At 38.4% G+C, this 18,152-nt stretch overlaps 1 protein-coding gene across 2 annotated transcripts in view; it reads left to right on the top strand.

Annotated features, from left to right (window-relative positions):
* LOC132282918 (putative 3,4-dihydroxy-2-butanone kinase) overlaps positions 1-18,152 on the top strand; it is a 71,895-nt gene that overhangs the window by 37,490 nt on the left and 16,253 nt on the right. The window lies entirely within an intron of this gene.

The raw sequence follows: 18,152 nt of genomic DNA, 5'->3' as shown, positions 1-18,152 counted from the left end.
TTGAGTTTCTTATCATATGCAGTCATTAGGTCTGGAAACTGTTGTGCTTATAAAAAAAAAAAGGTCTGGAAACTGTTGTGAAATGAAGAACTATCAGCTGAAAAATGCAAGCTTGATTAGGAACTATGCAGTAACATGATTATATATGTATATATAAAATTATATATATATATATATATATATATATATATATATATATATATATTGATGAGTAACATTTCATTAAAGACGCTCAAAAGGGGAGCGCTCCCGGAAACAACAAAAGTCGCTCTAGGCGCCTCTATAATTTCAAGCTATCCACAAACTCCAAAAGATGCCCCAATTATATATATATATATATATATATATTTATTTTTTTTCTGTTTACAGAAGCACTATTAGCATTATGCACTGCTAGAAACTAAACGAGACTCCTAACAGAATAGATGCTTAAGCAAATTGCTTTGCCTCAGATGCATAATCCTCTTGCACTGCCATCAATTTAGAGAACAAAATATAAAAAGATAAAATAACTGACTAAAATCCAGGCTTATCATTCACATTTTAGTAAATACTCCCTCCGTCCCACAAAAAATGTCCCTTTTCAGGAATCTAACTTTTTAAGGTGATGACTTTTAGTGTTTTTTTTTTTTTTTTTTTAATTATTATTTTTATTGTATTAGTAGTGAATGAATTACCAATTTAGCCATAGTGGGTCCACAATGATGTGATGGTTATTTTTTTATAAATTTAATGTAAGAAGGTTAAATTGGTAATGTTACAAAAAAAGTATATTGACTTATTCAGTTGGAACATTTATTTTGGGAAAGCTAAAAATGGAAATGTGGGCATCCTTTGTGGGATGGAGGGAGAATATCGTTACACTTTTATTAAAACTATGGAAAACTAAACAGGGAAGAAGATAATTATTATATTAGAGTAGTTGGTTGCTAACATTTTACTACAGCTGAGAGTGCCACTGATATGAGTTGATTTTTAATCTTTTTTCATTTCTTCCTTTACTTTCCCATTCACCTTCTCTTGCTCATTTACCATAGTTTCTCCTTTTGATTACTATAGTTTAAGCACCTGTGGAGTACCAAAAGAAGGAACCTTCAGTTGCCTGAGATGCTGTTGTCCATGCAAGCAGTGTTGAAATTACATTGTACAAACTGAACAATGGGGTTTATAGTCCTACAATCCTCTCCCCATAAGTTGTCTAAGGGTCCTAATTGTGGTTGGTTCGAGGGGGTGAATCCATTTGGAATATGGTGCCTTGTATTTAAGGTATAGCTGTTTTGGATACATTTCTCATGTGCTATCTGCGCAGAAAGGTCCTTTATTCAAGTTCTGTTGTGTCCCCATAGTTCATTGTTCAAGTTAGTAATGGGTTCACTACAGGCCATGTGTGAAGGGGAATGTTGGAATGTAACAATATACACCTTTCTATCAGCTTAGTTGGCTACAAACCCAATTGCATGGTGTTCACAATTCGGAGTCTTCTTCATCAATTATCTTCATTAAAGGCCATATTTTAATGTTACTCATTGACCATCCTACGTAACCTTTCTTTTTGACTTCCTTTTGTTCTTGAGATTTTATAGGAGTAATGGAGTAAGAAACATATGCAAGTTGTACCATATTGTCTTGAGCATATAATATTCCTCGATGGATGATTTAGGTAAGGCTGAAAGAATACATAATATGACATAGCTGAAGTACTAATACAACATACGGAGATGTGATAATGAAATATATCCCACTTAGTTAATGGATATAGAGGCAATTGAGTGAGTAGTGAAAATAGGTATTGTAGAAGTTTATGTAGAGGCAACTGAGTGAGTAGCATATACCGAGGATGTTGCATGAAGCATGACCCTCCCTACCAGGAGTTCTTTTGTGGATTTCTGGAATCCCTAAATTTCGGCATAAGCAGGATTTTTATAAATCTTTATTGAATCTCTCTCAAAGTATCAACAATATCATCATGTTCCTCCTTTTATTCCACATGAATATTGTTCAGTCTCTATCTCTCATCTTTTAAACAAACAAATCTTTGTTTTCTTATTGGTGTGTCTATAGGTCTATGTTGTAAATTCCATGCCACCTAAGCTTTTATCTTATTTTTTTAATAGGTGCCACTCCCTCGCATAATGATTATTAGTCTTATTTTGTTTAGTCACTTATGGTAGAAATATAAAAAGAAGAAAAAGGAGAGAATTGTGTAAAGGCTTGAATGAGATGAATCACTCATTCACAACTCTGAATTTATAGATAAAAAGAGCGCATGCTCATATTACAAGAAAGAAAACTAAATCAAATCTAAATCAAATCTAAATCAAATCACAACATATTCTAAAGCATATTCTATGGCATATTCTATAGCATAATCAAATCTCTGCTAATATGGAAAGTCATTCCATAAATCGTGGCTATCATATTTGCTAACACCCCCCCTCAAGTTGGTGCGTGGATATCTGAAACGCCCAACTTAGACCATGCATTCTCAAACACAATCTTGCTGTCGCCCTTTGTAAAAATTTCTGCAAACTGCTGAGAGTTTGTGACAAATGGAGTAAAAATTTGACCAGAGATGATCTTCTCTCGAATGAAGTGATGGTCCACCTCTATATGCTTAGTCCTGTCATGCTGAACGGGATTTGCTACTATGCTAATGGTAGACTTGTTGTCGCAGTAGAGTGAGAATGGAAGCGACACGAGAAGGCACAAGTCTATCATCAAGGTTTTCAGCCATAACAACTCACATACCCCAAGAGCCATAGTCCTATACTCTGCCTCTGCACTAGATCGAGGGACAACATCTTGCTTCTTTTTGTGCCAAGTAACCAAGTTACCACCAATAGTGGTACAATAACCCGAAGTTGACCTCCTATCTGAAATTAACCCTGCATAATCAGCATCTGTCCAAGCCTCAACACGTAAGTGACCATGATTGGCAAACAAAATACCACGGCCCGAACACCCTTTTAAGTAGTGAAGGATTCAAATAGTTGCATCAAGGTGAGGGGTACGAGGAGAGTGCATGAATTGACTCACGACGCTCATGGCATAAGCAATGTCAGGTCGAGTCATGGATAAATAGATGAGCGTCCATCATCAATATTGACATTCTCATTTTAGCTACAAGAATACATTGTTCTTGATTCTTTTTAAATGCCTAACATTGTGTTCCTTAAAATATTATTAATAGTTAGGAGAATGATAAGGAACGCGGAGAGAGAGAGAGAGAACGCGAAGGAATATCCGAAAATGGAATAAGTTAGGGCTCTGGTGTCTTCTACATGCCTTTTATGTCATGGCTTGTGTGAGTACTTATAGAGCCCTTGACACATGACTTTAGCAGGGAATATTACTGTGGTGCAACAGTTCCCTTGGTTGAGTCACAACCTTCCTTTTCCTTCAAGGTTGTGGATGACAATATGTGACCTCACTTGGCCCAACAAACCTTTTCCTCAATCCTTCTTCCCTTAACAGGCCCATTTTCCTGTTGCCTGAACCATAACGCTACATAATTGTGCGTTGTTCTGTTAGAGCGATAACCCGTTCCCATCTTGCAAGAGTTTCTTATTACAGAGTGAATAATGGTACGCGACATACCATTTCTACATTCCATCTTGAGAAACTTAGGCAAGTTGGCTATGGTCCTATAACTGTCGCACGATTGCAGCTATGGATTGCAAGCTTCGCTGCAGATTCGCATTCGTGCAATGGCTCCTCCATATATATGAGACAGTCAAGGAAGTGTTACTGTTGGTGCTCATCCCACTGGTTGTGTATTCCATCATTTCTCATACTTTCAAGCCCTCAGACCCCAGGGATGCACCAAGAATTCTCGCTTCTGCACTCATCTCCACTCTACTTCATTGAGGTTTTGGGATGAGTCTCCGGACGGGGGATTGAAGATACACCTGTGCGCGAGCATTGCTCATAGTGGGGGGCAAGGCCACCCCTCGTGGTCACTCCCTTTTTGGCCTCGTGGCGACCATAATAGATGCTTTGATATCAACATAATGGATGCCTCATGGATGCTTTGCAACTTCCTTCATAGGCGTCTTGTAGCTGCTTTAATAGGTGTCTCGTGGCTACCTAGTGGACGCATCTCTGAGGCCCCTCTTACAATTGCCCCCTTTGCATGTGACTATGACATTGTAGGAGGCACACAAAGAGTTTTAGCTTTAACTAAATTTCCTAGATGTGATACTTTATCAGTTCAGGTCGCGGGTTCTGTGATAATCAGATCACGACGGGTTTCAAGTTAGCTGCTTTATTTCGGAGTCGTTTGGACTTCCCCAATTGTTCCTTTTGTATACACAGGGACACTTTACCTTTTTCTACATCTTATTCTTAGTTGCTATGTTCTATCCTTCTTCATTTTCTTCTTCTTTCCTGATATTCTATCTTGCCCAAAAAGATCATAAGTTGTTCCGATGGAATTGTTCCATATCCTCCCCTTATGTCATTGTGATGGAGAGCCCCTTTCTTAAGGGAAGACATGATTGGTCTTAGAATCAATCGATAGTTTCTCTGTCAAGCTAGACCCTCCCAAGGATCCTTTATATTTTGAGCCAAAGGTCGATGTTGAATTAGCCTTTTTTCCCGCTTTGTTTCCCTTTGAATATGTTCCGAGGTTGCTTATAGAAAGGGGTGACTTCCCCCTTTTTTTTTGTTAATCAAGAGTGCCAAACCAGCTCATCCTCGGTAAGGAAGAATACTGTACAATTTTGTTTAATGTTGGAGCTCTCCAGTCTGTGTGTTGTCCATCATGTGCGTTGCTGCTAGCCTGGGATCACTACTTCCTTGTTGGAGTTCTAGTTCCCATACTTTCCTTGATGCATGGGGTGGGTTGATACTGAGTTCATGTCAACATTAGAAGATGTTATTCTCTTGCGCCTTTTGATCCTTAGCTCATTGGATATTGGTGCCGTCAGAGTGTGTGGTGATGGTGAAGAAATTGTTGCCCACTTGAGATGTGGAGGGATGAGGTGAGCCAAAAGGGTTTGTGGTTCAAAGCCTCCAAATGCCTTCCTGTTCAACCTATGGTCACGGTCACTTCTGGTAAGATTTTGTATGCCACGTGGTATCGTTATTTTTTCAAAGATTTTGACCCCATGGGTGTGGATATTAGTTTGAACGCCTAGACGCGACAGGCTGGCCAAAGTATCGGAAGCTGCTCTACTTGTCAGGATGTTTATCATATTGGCTTGACAGATTCATTTTTGAGGGTAGACCTGAAGATGGTCTTAACCAGCACCTATTCCATATTGTCACAGTGTTGTCTTGCGGGTATGCCCTTCTGCGAGCTCCATTATTTCTCGGCACTCTGTATAAGCAACTGGACATGCTCAGGGTTGATTTTGCTCATTCTTTAGGTTGGTATGATATAACACTTTAATTTTTACCATCTTCAAGGCATTATTCATGAATAAGCGATTTCCCAGATGTGTGCCTACCCTGAATGACTTTGAATAGCTGGATGAGGATGGTCGTATCTTGGACAATTGGCAAGAAATACTATTTTCTAACTTAGGCAGCCAAGAGATATCGGCATCTTTATTGATTCAGAGGAGCTTGTTTTTCGTCCTTATACTGTTTGGCGCAATGATATCCATTTCCTGAATTTTTTTTTTTTGAGGAGGATTTAATCATCCAATAGGGCACCTATCTTTTGCAACGATGGTGTTCAAGTGTTTTCATCTATGTATAGTGAAGTCGGGTGCTTTTGCTTCAATTTATAATCCGGTCAAGGTCTTGTGCCAATCTGGGTTGGACCACACTGTTCCTTACCCTACGAGTGAGGTAAATAATTTTGAGTTATCGTGCCAATTTTTTGAAAGAGTTTGGAAGTTGAGTTGAGGACCTTTTCATTCTGTTTTGTTGTGCCTTCTTATCGTTGCAAGGGGAAGTGTTGTATGCTATATCATGAATTCTGGCAAAGGAATTTGTCTGTTGTTTTGGCCTTCCCCATTAGCCCCGCAAAGACTCTTGAGTAGCCGGTAGTATACTGGGATGACTAATTACTGATGGCTCCAAAGTCTTATGGGAGTCTAGGGAATCTCAATTGCTTTACAAGAAAGGGTAATCCTATTATCCCCTTTGCCCCCACCCATCCTCGTAAGTCTTCGCGGGCCGACACTACTGCCAAAGAAGCCTTGGATAAGGAGTCATTGCCCCCTTGGATGAGCCCATTGCAAGGAAACTGCATACAGTATGTATTCCCCTTCCTTCGCCTTTTCTTTTTTAATTCCTTGCCGCCTTTGCTCAATGTTCTTATTTCATGGTTCAATGTTTGGCAAAGGAGGAGAGTGGTCCCTTACGGGGGTGATGCCTTGGGGAGGTTGTGATACAATCATCTGTGTCCGCTAATAATCTGCGCAGGTGAGTTCAGCTCCTTCGAGGAATCTTCTCCGAACCTTGTCAAATGAAGAGGATGACCTCCCCATCGGGGCCTTACTCCATCTATGAACATCAAAGGGCCTGAAGGGGCGAGCGCAGGAGATGCAACCCAGATGCCTAGCGCTGAAGTAGCTGTGGCTGAAGAAAAGGCATTGAGTTTGAGATCCTATGCGGGTGCCCATGCTTCGCAGGTTATGGGGACGCTAAGCTTGTCTGTGGGCCCACCACCTTTAACGGTTTAACCCATGATATGGTCATTGGGTCTCCTCGGGAAACAACACGCGGTTTATCCTCTCGAGGGGTTTAGTCGATGGTGGGAATGTGCAAGATAATGTTGTGTTTCCTGCCCTAGTTAAGGCTGTAAATGAGTGGAGCCGTTATTGAATTGCTCAGGCTTGGCTTGGTAAGAGCTTGGCTCGCATTCATTTATTTGATAAACGAACCGAGCTCAAACAAGATTTCTAAGCTTGTTTAGTAAACAAGCCAAGAGCAAACAACCCCAAGCTCGACTTTTTAATTCGTGAACATGTTTGTGAAGAAATCTTGTTAACGAGGTCATGAAAGTGGCTACATGTACATGTATATATATGTTTGTGCGTATGTGACTACATGTACAAACAATGAATTCCTTAATTGACGTATGACTTTGGCATGGAATATTACCTTGGTGCAAGTGTTGCACCATATGTCCATTTCGTTTATTCCCTTAGTTAGGTTGTGGGCGTCCTTTCCCTTTAAGGTCACGAATAACATATGCGACTTCACTCTCCCCAACTTGATAAGCCTTTCCCTCAATCCTCCATGCCTCAACAGACCCCATTGCCTGGATCATAATGCCACACAACTAGTGCAAGACCATGATCGCTTAGTTAGCCCGGTGACTTATGCCCATGGTGCACGATTGGCATTCCCGTAGTGGCTCCTCTAGACAATTTATATGCGACAGCCAGGCGAGAGTAACTCTGGGTGCTCATCCCATTGTAGCCATGTACTTCGCCATTTCTTGTAGCATCAAGCCTTCACAACCCCTATGATGCATCAAGAATTCTTGCTTCTGCACTCTTCTCTACCCTCCTTCATCGAGGTTTTGGGAGAATATCCAGACAGGTGATCCAAGATACATTCATGTACGAGCACTGCTCGCAGTGTGGGGTAAGACCGCCCCTCATGGGCACTCTCCTTTCGGCCTCGCGACCACCATAATGTATGCTTTATGGTCATCATAATAGATGCCTCATGACTGCCATTATACCAACCTAATGGATGCTTTATGGTCATCATAATAGATGCCTTGTCTTGCCTCATGATTAGGTCAAAGTCCACCTATAACGGCAATCACGAGGCATCTATTCTTATTCAAAGTCAAATTATTGCTTTAGTTTTATAATTTTATTATATCTATAGTGGAAAATATTGTAATATTTTAGTGCTTTATCTTAGTGCTTTACATAGTGATGTGATAATAATAATAATAATAATAATAATAATAAAAGCATTAACAATCTAATGCAAAAGTTGATACCAAAACACGTAACTGGATCAAAAAATACAACAACAAAGATATGAATGGTGGAAGACTACTAATGGAAAATAATAGATAAAAGTACTAAATAATGGAATACACAAAAAGCACTAAGACATCACTATGTAAAGCACTAAAATATCACTATGCAAAGCACTAAGATAAAGCATTAAAATATCACTATATTTTCCACTATAGATATAATAAAATTATAAAATTAAAGCAATAATTTGACTTTGAATAAGAACTTACAGAAAGATTTTCTTTATTCCACTTCAAAGCAAAGGTACACACTGAGAAATATAATACAAGAGAGAAAAAAAAATTGAAAGATACATTGAGGGAATACAATGCCCCCTTTTATACATAAACATCGGACTTGAAAATTAAACTTTGAAGTCCGCATAGTGGTTTGATGGTGTGTGCTGAATTATTTTGCAGTCAAACAGTACACCACTAGTTTATGCTTTTTTGTCATACAGCGTTGCTAGTGTGCTGACAAGAGTAAAGTCATAATTATTTAAAGACTTCTGAAAAGTTCTTTATCTTCTTCCTACGGAATCGAAGCTTTTATAAAAAGTTCTTTGTATTCTTCTGTCAGCAAGATAGTTAAGAATCTTATTTTTTAGGAGGTTTCATCCTATCTGCCATTAGGACTGTCATGGAATCCCAATAATCTTCAATGCTGGGCTCCACCTCTTGATCTAAATCCTGATTAGGATCTTGAGCTTCTCCAGTTAAACAATGGAATTGATTTCCTTCTTGACTGGTAGTAGATGCCATTGAAGAATTATCTTTAATTTGAGATGATGAAGAACCAAATGAATTGACAAATTTGTTCTTCATGAAATCCATACATTTCATCATTAAATCTGTTTTAGTGATTAGTGGATTTTGTTTCTTGATCATATCTTTAACCAATTCAAAGGGGTTAAAAGTATCAGAGGCTGTTGGAAAATGAGCCAATGTTAATTTTGGAATGGCATCATGGTATGCCAAAGTTTTCTGTCTAATAATAAACAGAAGTTCCTGAACTAGTTGTTGGGTCATCCCTGACCACCATCTGTAGGAGAAAGTCCTTTCTAGAATTGGTAGCTTTTCTGTATTGTAGCTACATTGAAAATCCCATTTCCATATCCGAGATTGCAAATTCTACAAAAAATAATAGGGTAGATTTCCTTATAGGAATATTTTCCTGTCCTCTAAATTGAGGATGAAATTGTTGCCATGGGAGGAATAATTGCCACATTGAGTCTGGGAGAACATCAAAATTGGGGCCAAAGATATTCCACCACTGGATAATCTAATTTGGAAATTCAATCTTAATTGATTGAGGGCATATCTTGAAGAACCGAGAATGCTTTTTTTTAGAATTCTAATAAAAGAACGAATTCGTCCATGCTGAAATATAATCCCAGTAATTGTAGCCATATCCGAAAGAAAGCTTCCGGGAGCTATTAGGATTTAATCCCCAGTCAAAGGGCCTCATAATTCTCTTGAAAATAACTTTGCTATAAACAAGAGGACTTTCTTTTTGAGCAGCATTTTGCTTTGTGTGGGTAATTTCCACAGAGGCAGTATCTGTAAGCATGGCTTCATAGACATATCTATGTCTACCTTCTGGAGCAGCATACTGAGTCTGAAAATATCTGGATTTAATTTTCCATGGATCTAGCATCCATTGCTTATCCTGAGAATCCAGAATTAATACAGTCTGTTTATACCTTAAATTAGGTAGATAAGGAGTTTCTTCTTTAAGAACTTCCTTCATTGTTTTCTGTGCAGAGCCCACCACTTTATTTGGTGTTTGGAGTAAATCATATAAATGCTCCAGTGCTGGATGTTACTCATCCTCAAGCAATATTACCGCTTTAGCCTTTGTTTTTCCCCGGCTTTTTGTGGTATTACCACGGCCTTGCTCTCGATTGGGTTGACTCATGAACCCTGTAAAAATTCAAGAGTTAAAAAGTCAGGTAAAAAATTAGAAGTGCCTTTAATATACTCAATTGTAAAATCAAAACCAGATAAATCAGCTTGCCATCCAGCAAATATCTGTTTGGAAGCTAAATTCTTCACATCTTTTTCCAGTACTTGTTTAACAGTACTACAATCAATGCGTAACAAGAATTTCTGATTTAATAAATCATCTTGGAATTTATAAATGCATTTAACTAAAGAAAGAATTTCTTTCTTAATAGTTGAATAATTTATTTGTGCATTTTTCCAAGTTCCAGAAGTGAAACGAATTAACTCATCTGTCCTGTATTGGGATTCTTTTGTTTAAGAATACCACCATATCCAATATTGGATGCATCTGTTTCAACAATTTTAAACCAAGAAGAATTAGCTAAAGATAAACAAGGAATCTGTTTAGCTCTTAATTTAATCTTCTGTACTGCTTTGGTATGTTCCAAAGTCCACGGCGGAGGAGATTTTCCCAGCCTTTTATACAAAATTGTTGTATCCTGTGCAAGATTTTTGTAGTGATTATTGATGTAATTTAAACTACCAAGAAATCTTTGAAGTTGAGTTTTATCTTTAATTTCGTTAGGAAATTTAGAAGCCAACTCAATACTGCGGTTAATAGGTTAAATTTTTCCATCACATATATCATAACCCAAAAATTTTACCTGTGTAATTATGTTTAGGGGCAGAAACCGCTAAACCATTTCTGTAAATAACTTCTTTGAAAATTTTCAAATGTTTATAATGCTGATCAATTGATTTTGAAAATATTAATATATCATCAATATAAACAATAGAAAATTCAGGATAAGGGTTAAAAATGTCATTCAGTATATGTTGAAATTCTGAAGGAGCATTTTTAAGACCGAAGGGCATTATTGTCCATTCATAATGACCAAAAGATACACAGAAAGCAATTTTATACCTGTCTTCTTTGATTTGTACCTAGTAATATCCAAACTTGAGATCAAATTTAGAAAAGATCACAACAGATTGTAATCTGTCTAAAAGATCTTTTTTTTTTTGGAATTGGATATCTAATCCAACTCTAGGCACGATTAAGTGGTCTATAATCAATGACCAAACGAGGAATACCTTGTTCTTTTTCAGAGTTTTTATTAACATAAAAAGCTCTGTAACTCCATGGGGACTAACTAGTTGTAACTAGCTTCTTTTCCATTAAAGAGCTAATTTCCTTTTTACAAAGTTCCAAATAATCAGCCTTCATTTGGCTTGGACTAGCTTTGGATGGAATCATTGTATCGTTAAACCCCTTTTCGTAAGGTAAGGAAACAATATGTTTCTTTCTGTCCCAAAAAGCATTAGGAACGTCATTGCATACGTCCTTTAGAAAACTTTGTCTTATTGACTCAATTTTCTGTTGCTTTGTGGGTTGTACCAATCTCTGATTTATTGTTAAGGAAAATATTTCCTTTTGCAAATAATTCAGTTGCTTTTCTTTAAAGATAATATTATCTTTAAGAGCATTGATATGCTTATTTACTGGTTTGGTCAAAAATTCAAAATTTATCGACTGATCATGTAAAATTGAGCATATCCCTTGAGAATCTATTTTCTCAATTGGCATAATCAAAGCTAAAAAGGGAGTGCTTAATATAACCTGTTGTGCCATATTTCTTAGGAGTAAAAAGGTAGAAGGAAGACAAATACCTTGTTTACAAATAAACACATGATTAAGCTTATACTTAATCTGCATTTTACCACCACTAGCGCTGGTAATCCTTGAGTTGTTTTCTCAAAATATCGAGTAGGAACCAATCCCTCCTGTGTACAGTTCATAGCAGCACCACTATCAACTAAAGCAACAACATTAGTGATAGTAAATTCCTAATTTATAACCAAGTTGATTGAAATATACCATTTCTGATAAGTAACTTGTTTAAGGATATTGAGATAGTCAATTACCTCTTTCTCCGAGTTGGAGGATTTTGGTTTTGAAGTATGATTATCCCTCTCTTTTAAAAGCTTTATTTCCAAATCCATACTTGATTGATGGATTTTTAACTGTCAAATTTCAGCTTTTAAATTGTTAACTTCCATCCTAAGATCTGGAAGATTTGCAGGACGAGAGTGCTGACCTTGATGTTCTAATCTCTGTAGAACTTCTTTCATGCTATAATGATTTTCAGATCTTATAAAATCTGAATTATCATTATCCTCTTTAGGTTGTGCAATAGCATAACCTATTTCAAAGATCTTCATTTTGATTTGAGGATCTTGTACTTGATCTATAAGATCTAATAAGGATTGTTGATGACTAGTCAAAACGTGTAGACCAAGTCCATTCATCTCAACAATAGCTTTATAATAATCTTGTTCAAGATGACAAGAGCATTCTGGATTACTATTCTCTTCAGAAGAAGAAGAGGATTGTAATTCCATTATTTCTTCATTATCAGAAGAATTATTCTCAGAAGAACTAGTATTAAGTAATAATTTACTTAATTGGAGTTTTAAATCTTCATCAATTTGAAGATTGCTAATTTTTTCCTTAGTTCTGCATTTATTGGCATAATGACCAATACAACCCCACTTAAAACATTTAGCCTTTGATTTATGCTTTCCTTTACCCTTGGCTTTTGGAAAATATTTCCTCTTTGGTTTAGTTTACAATTTAGAATTATCATTCTTCTTTTGATAATTCTTCTTTTTCGAGTACTTCCTTTTATAAGGTTTTTCAACCTTATTTCTTCTCTTAGGAGTAGGATAAGATAAAGGAGTTTGAGAGGCAAATTGATCACAAAATTCACCTACCTCTCTTCTGCCAGTTAATTGTTGAGCTTTTAATTGGGACTGTAATTTTAAATCATTACAGAGTGCTAAACCTTCTTGGATTACTATGTTTATTAATCCACCATAGCTATAAGTACTATAAGGAATAGAGATACCATTATTCATATCTCTTAATTTTTCCTTACTGTTTCTGCAAAGAAAGTAGGAAGACCATCAATAAACTTAGCTTTCCAATGCTCATTATTGGCATCACTAAGTTGTAAGACTTTGGCTAAGAACACATCTTTATACCATCTAAAGTGGGTCAAAGATGGACACCGCAAATTTTGTAGTAACTCTCTACTTCGTTCACTACTAGCCCCTTCGGAACCGACAAAATGTTGAATAATAGTAGTGATGAGAGTATAAACAACATCAGGGGTTGGGCCTTCTTGTTGAGTACCTTCATCTTTAACAATTTTAACTGTTGAAAATATTTCAGTTTTCTGAGCATTAGTGAGAACATTATCCCACCATCCTTTTAAGATTCCTGTAAAATCACAAACAATAAACTCTGCAATTTGTTGATCAGTATTCAAGTTAGTTTTACATACTTGACTATACATCAACATTTGATGTAAATTTGATAGTCAGATATACCATCTTTGTTCCATTCATAGATGGTTTTCCCATGAAAAGATTTATGCGTATGAAGATAATCTTCTTCATATAAGATATCTTGAGGGGTAGGCCTTGGATAATAATATCTACTCGGAGATAGAGCTGTATTGGAGTGGATATTTTTATCATAGGAAATTTTGTTGAATTCAGGCATCTTAGAGAAGGAAGCCTGAAAATCCTCAATTTGAGGAAATGAAAATTCATCATTATCTGACACTGGCTCAGTTTCATCATGGGATAAAGTGTTTATTTTTAATCCCTAAATTTTTTGAGTAAGAAGAGTTAAAAATTCTTCATTCTTCTTTGGATGTGTCAGCTTAAATCCTCGAACCTCAATTGCAGGTTGGACAAGGGATTTAGACAAAGTTGTCTCTGGTGGAGGTTTTACCATTATGGATTTAGTATTAAGGATATTTAATACTGTATCCATACCAATTTCAATTCTCCCTAATTGCGAACCTGTAGTTTGCATACATACATTAGTATAATTATTATTATTATTTTTTAATAAGTAAAAATAATATTAAAAAAGATGTTCAAAAGGAGAACGCGTCCCAATTACAAAAGTGGAACCGGAGCTAAGGCCCCAAAGAATCCAGAAAAGTAATTAAATCATATGAAGAAGAACAAAAGTTCCTCTTCACATAATTGAAGAGAGAATGAAGAATGTAAAGTTTGACCGTTTCTGTAGGCGACTCTTTTCCTTTAAACATTCTGCTGTTTCTCTCCTTCCAAATGCACCACCATACGCAATGTGGTACAATTCTCTAGAACTCGCGAACGTCTCTTCTCACTCGACAACCTCTCTAAATATGAATCAATTCCTTAGTAGATCGTGGCATAACCCAACACATGCCGAACAACCCAACAATAAGATTCCAACAGTCAATCGCCACAAGGCAATGCAAAAGGAGGTCGTTAACGGACTCCTCGCCATCCTTGCATAGACAACAGCGATTAACTATACAATTGCCCCTTTTTCTCAAATTATCAATTGTCAGAATCTTTCCCCACACAGCAGTCCAAACAAAGAAAGCCACCCTAGTTGGAGCCATAGACCGCCAAATAGTTTTTCACGGGAAGTCTCGATTAACAAAATTTGACAAACATAAGAACAAAGATCTAACTTCGAAACGACCATGAGAAGAGGGAACCCAACTTAAAACATCATTACCTCTGCCAACGCCCTCCTGTCGATACAGAAGATCCAAAAAAACACATACCTCGTCCATCTCCCAATCCTGAAAAGAGCGCCGAAAATGCACATCCCATATAATCCCGCTGCTATCAAGCCGATAGCAGTCGACTATGTAGGAGTGTTTATTAACGGCAATACTATATAATCTTGGAAAAGTACGAGAAAGTGACTGATCCCCACACCAGAGATCTTCCCAAAACCGAATGCAACGTCCGTCATGGAGTTTGAATCTGATTTGAGCCAAAAAAACATCCCATCCTTTCCGAATAGCCTTCCACATCCCTACTCCTCCCGCTAGGGTAACCGGACGCGTAGACCAACCTCCAGCCTCTTCGCCAAACCGACAAGAGACTAGCCTGCGCCTTGGTCGATGTCTTTCCCTCGCAAATCTCCATAACCACTTACCCAAGAGAGCTTGATTGAAAGGAACTAAACGTCTTATACCAAGTCCACCCAATTTCACAGGCTTACAAACATCCTCCCATTTGAGAAGGTGGTACTTGAACTCATTGCCCTTACCACCCCAAAGGAAATCCCTTTGAATTTTTTTAATCCTGTCTGCAATGGAACAAGGGATTTGGAACATAGAGAGAAAATAAGTGGGAAAGCTCGACAAGGTGCTCTTTATAAGAGTAACTTTACCCCCTTTTGACAAGTATTGCTTCTTCCAACCTGCTAATCTCTTCGCGTACCTGTCAATCACAGAATCCCAACTACCCACTAAACTAGAAGAGACCCCTAGGGGCAAACCCAAATAAGGAATAGGGAATGAGCTCACTCTGCATCCAAGGACTGCAGCTAAAGAGGAAATATCCGGAACATTCCCTACTGGGACAAGCACACTATTTGTCACATTGACCTTTAGCCCGGAAACTGCCTGAAAACAAGTCAGGACACACCTCAAGTGTCGAAGTTGAGACACATCAGCATCACAGAAAACCAGGGTGTCATCTGCAAAGAGTAAATGGGAAATCTCCATCTGATGGTCTAAATCTCTACCCACTCTGAAACCCTTAACAAAACCAAGGTCCTCTGCCCTATGCATCAGTCTACTTAACCCCTCCATAACAAGAAGAAAAAGGAAAGATGACAAAGGATCACCTTGTCTTATACCTCTAGAGCAAGCAAAGAAACCGGCGGGAGAGCCATTCACAAGAACTGAAAACTTGACAGACGAAAGACAGGTCTCAATCCATTTCCTCCATTTACTTCCAAACCCCATTCTTTGTAACAAATAGAGTAGGAAATTCCAATTCACATGATCATATGCTTTCTCAATGTCAAGTTTGCATAGAACTCCAGGAATGCCACTCCGCAATCTGGAATCCACACATTTGCCAGCAATAAGAACTGAATCAAGAATTTGTCGTCCGCCAACGAAAGCGTTCTGGGAATCCGAAATAATTCCATCCATAACTTCCTCCATCCTTAAAGCGAGCACCTTAGCAATGAGTTTGTAAATGCAGCCCACCAAACTAATAGGACGAAAATCCTTTATATCTGAAGCACCTCCCTTTTTTGGAATAAGGGCAATGAATGAAGCATTAAGCGATTTCTCAAAGACGCCAAAAGAATGAAACTCCTGAAAAGTACCCATTACCTCATTTCTTACAACCGCCCAACTTTCCATCAGAAATCGCATAGTGAAGCCATCAGGTCCCGGAGCTTTGTCCCCATTACAGCTTGAGAGAGCTTTAAGAACTTCTTCTTCAGTGAAAGGATTCTCAATCCTATCTCTATCAAGCTCAGAAATAGCCTCAAAATGGAGACCATCAAGTTTGGGTCTCCAATCTAAAGGCTCTGTGTAAAGCTTCTGATAAAAGGAAGCAATACCGTTACGCACCTCTACCTTTCTCCACAACTCCTCACCATCCACCCGAATTCTTCCAATATGATTACTCCTCCTATGAGCGTTAGCTAACCGATGGAAGAATTTTGTGTTCCGATCACCTTCCTTTAACCAAAGAGCCCGGGATTTTTGTCGCCACGAGATCTCCTCCATTCTAGCAATCTCAGCAAATACCGCCTGACAAGAGACTCTCCTGGAACGAAGAGATTCCATATCCCTTCCGGCCTCCTCAAGATGATCAATCTCTGAAAATTCAGCAAGTACTCTATTCTTCCTCCATTCCAAATTCCCGAAGACATCCTTGTTCCACTGCTTAAGAGCTAATTTGAGAGCCCTTAACTTCTTTGCAATTGTGAAACTGGGCGAGCCTGAAGAAGTGACTCCTTCCCACCAAGAACTGACTTTTCCTTGGAAATCATCCGCACACAACCACATATTCTCGAATCTAAACGGGGATCTTTGAGAGCATAAACCCCCGCAATCCAAAACCAAAGGCACATGGTCGGAAGTGACCCTTTCTAACACCGCTTGAACAACATCCAGGAACTTCTCTTCCCAACCACCAGAAATTAAAAATCTGTCCAGCCTTGATAGAGTTACTGGATCCCTACCATTGGACCAAGTTTAAGCTACTCCTTCCATTGGTAAATCAACAAGAAGATGCTCATCAATAAAATCAGAAAATTGATCCATTTCTAGAGATCTTCTTCCCCCTGTAGACCTCTCTGACGGGGATCTAACAGCATTAAAATCCCATCCCAGGCACCAAGGGAAAGACCATAGTCCTTGGACATGGCGAAGCTCCTCCCAAAAGATAGGTCGAACATCATCAACAACCGGTCCATAGACTCCGATAAAAACCCACTTGAAGTTGTCCTCTTCCATCTTAAACATGCAAGATAAAGAGAATCTTCCTATCCATACATCCGTTCGAGTTAACCATCTACTATCCCACATAACTAATATCCCACCCGAAGATCCTATAGCATTCAAAGCCTCCCATTCCACAAACCTTCCTCCCCACGAACTCTTAACCTCCCTGTCAGTAATGGATGCCAGCTTGGTTTCTTGTAAGCAAACCAGTTGGGCAACTCAATTCCTTAAAGCTACCTTCACCACCCTTCCCTTGTTCGGATCATTAAGACCACGAACATTCCATGAAATGATTTGTAGCTTCATTGAAAACCAGATAAAATAATCTCCCCTCCACCCTTCTTGAGACTCCTGCTCCTGGTTTTTCCCCTTTCCTTCACCACTCCTCCTTTGCCTTCGTAGTTGACTTCAGAAATGAGATTCTTTATCTCCTGTACTCCTTTCCAAGATGATAAAGGCTTCGTGTTAATAACTTCATTAGTCACTGCAACTTCTCTCCCTTCCACAATTGTATGAAGGATAGATAATGTCTGGACATCATTACCCTGTGAAGAGACTCCCAGAAGCTTACTAGTGACTCCAATATTGTCAACTACCCAATCTTTCCCCATATCAACACCCTGTTCATCGGGTCGCACCATAGCTAGTGGTGTCTCCTGTAAGATTTCAGAATTCTTCTCCACCCAAGGTGTAAGCTCATTGGAGCATACCTGTTGAATAGAACCTAGATCATCAAGCACTTCTTCTTCCAGCTCCTTATCATTTTCGTAAAAAGAATCAGAATCTGAAACAAAGTCAGTCCTATCATTCTCTGTGTGAGGCAAGCAATTAAGACCTTTCAGAGCGACACTTAGTCGAAGCTCTTTAAATAAAGCTACAGCCTCTTCATTGGACAACTGGAAGTGGAGGTCTCTGCCCACGCATACTGTAATCCCTTC

The sequence above is a fragment of the Cornus florida genome, unplaced genomic scaffold (assembly GCF_030987335.1).
Source record: "Cornus florida cultivar Cherokee Brave unplaced genomic scaffold, ASM3098733v1 CherokeeBrave_3.0.0_Hap2_Chr11, whole genome shotgun sequence".
Taxonomy (NCBI): domain Eukaryota; kingdom Viridiplantae; phylum Streptophyta; class Magnoliopsida; order Cornales; family Cornaceae; genus Cornus; species Cornus florida.
This window is presented reverse-complemented; position numbering and strand designations above follow the sequence as displayed.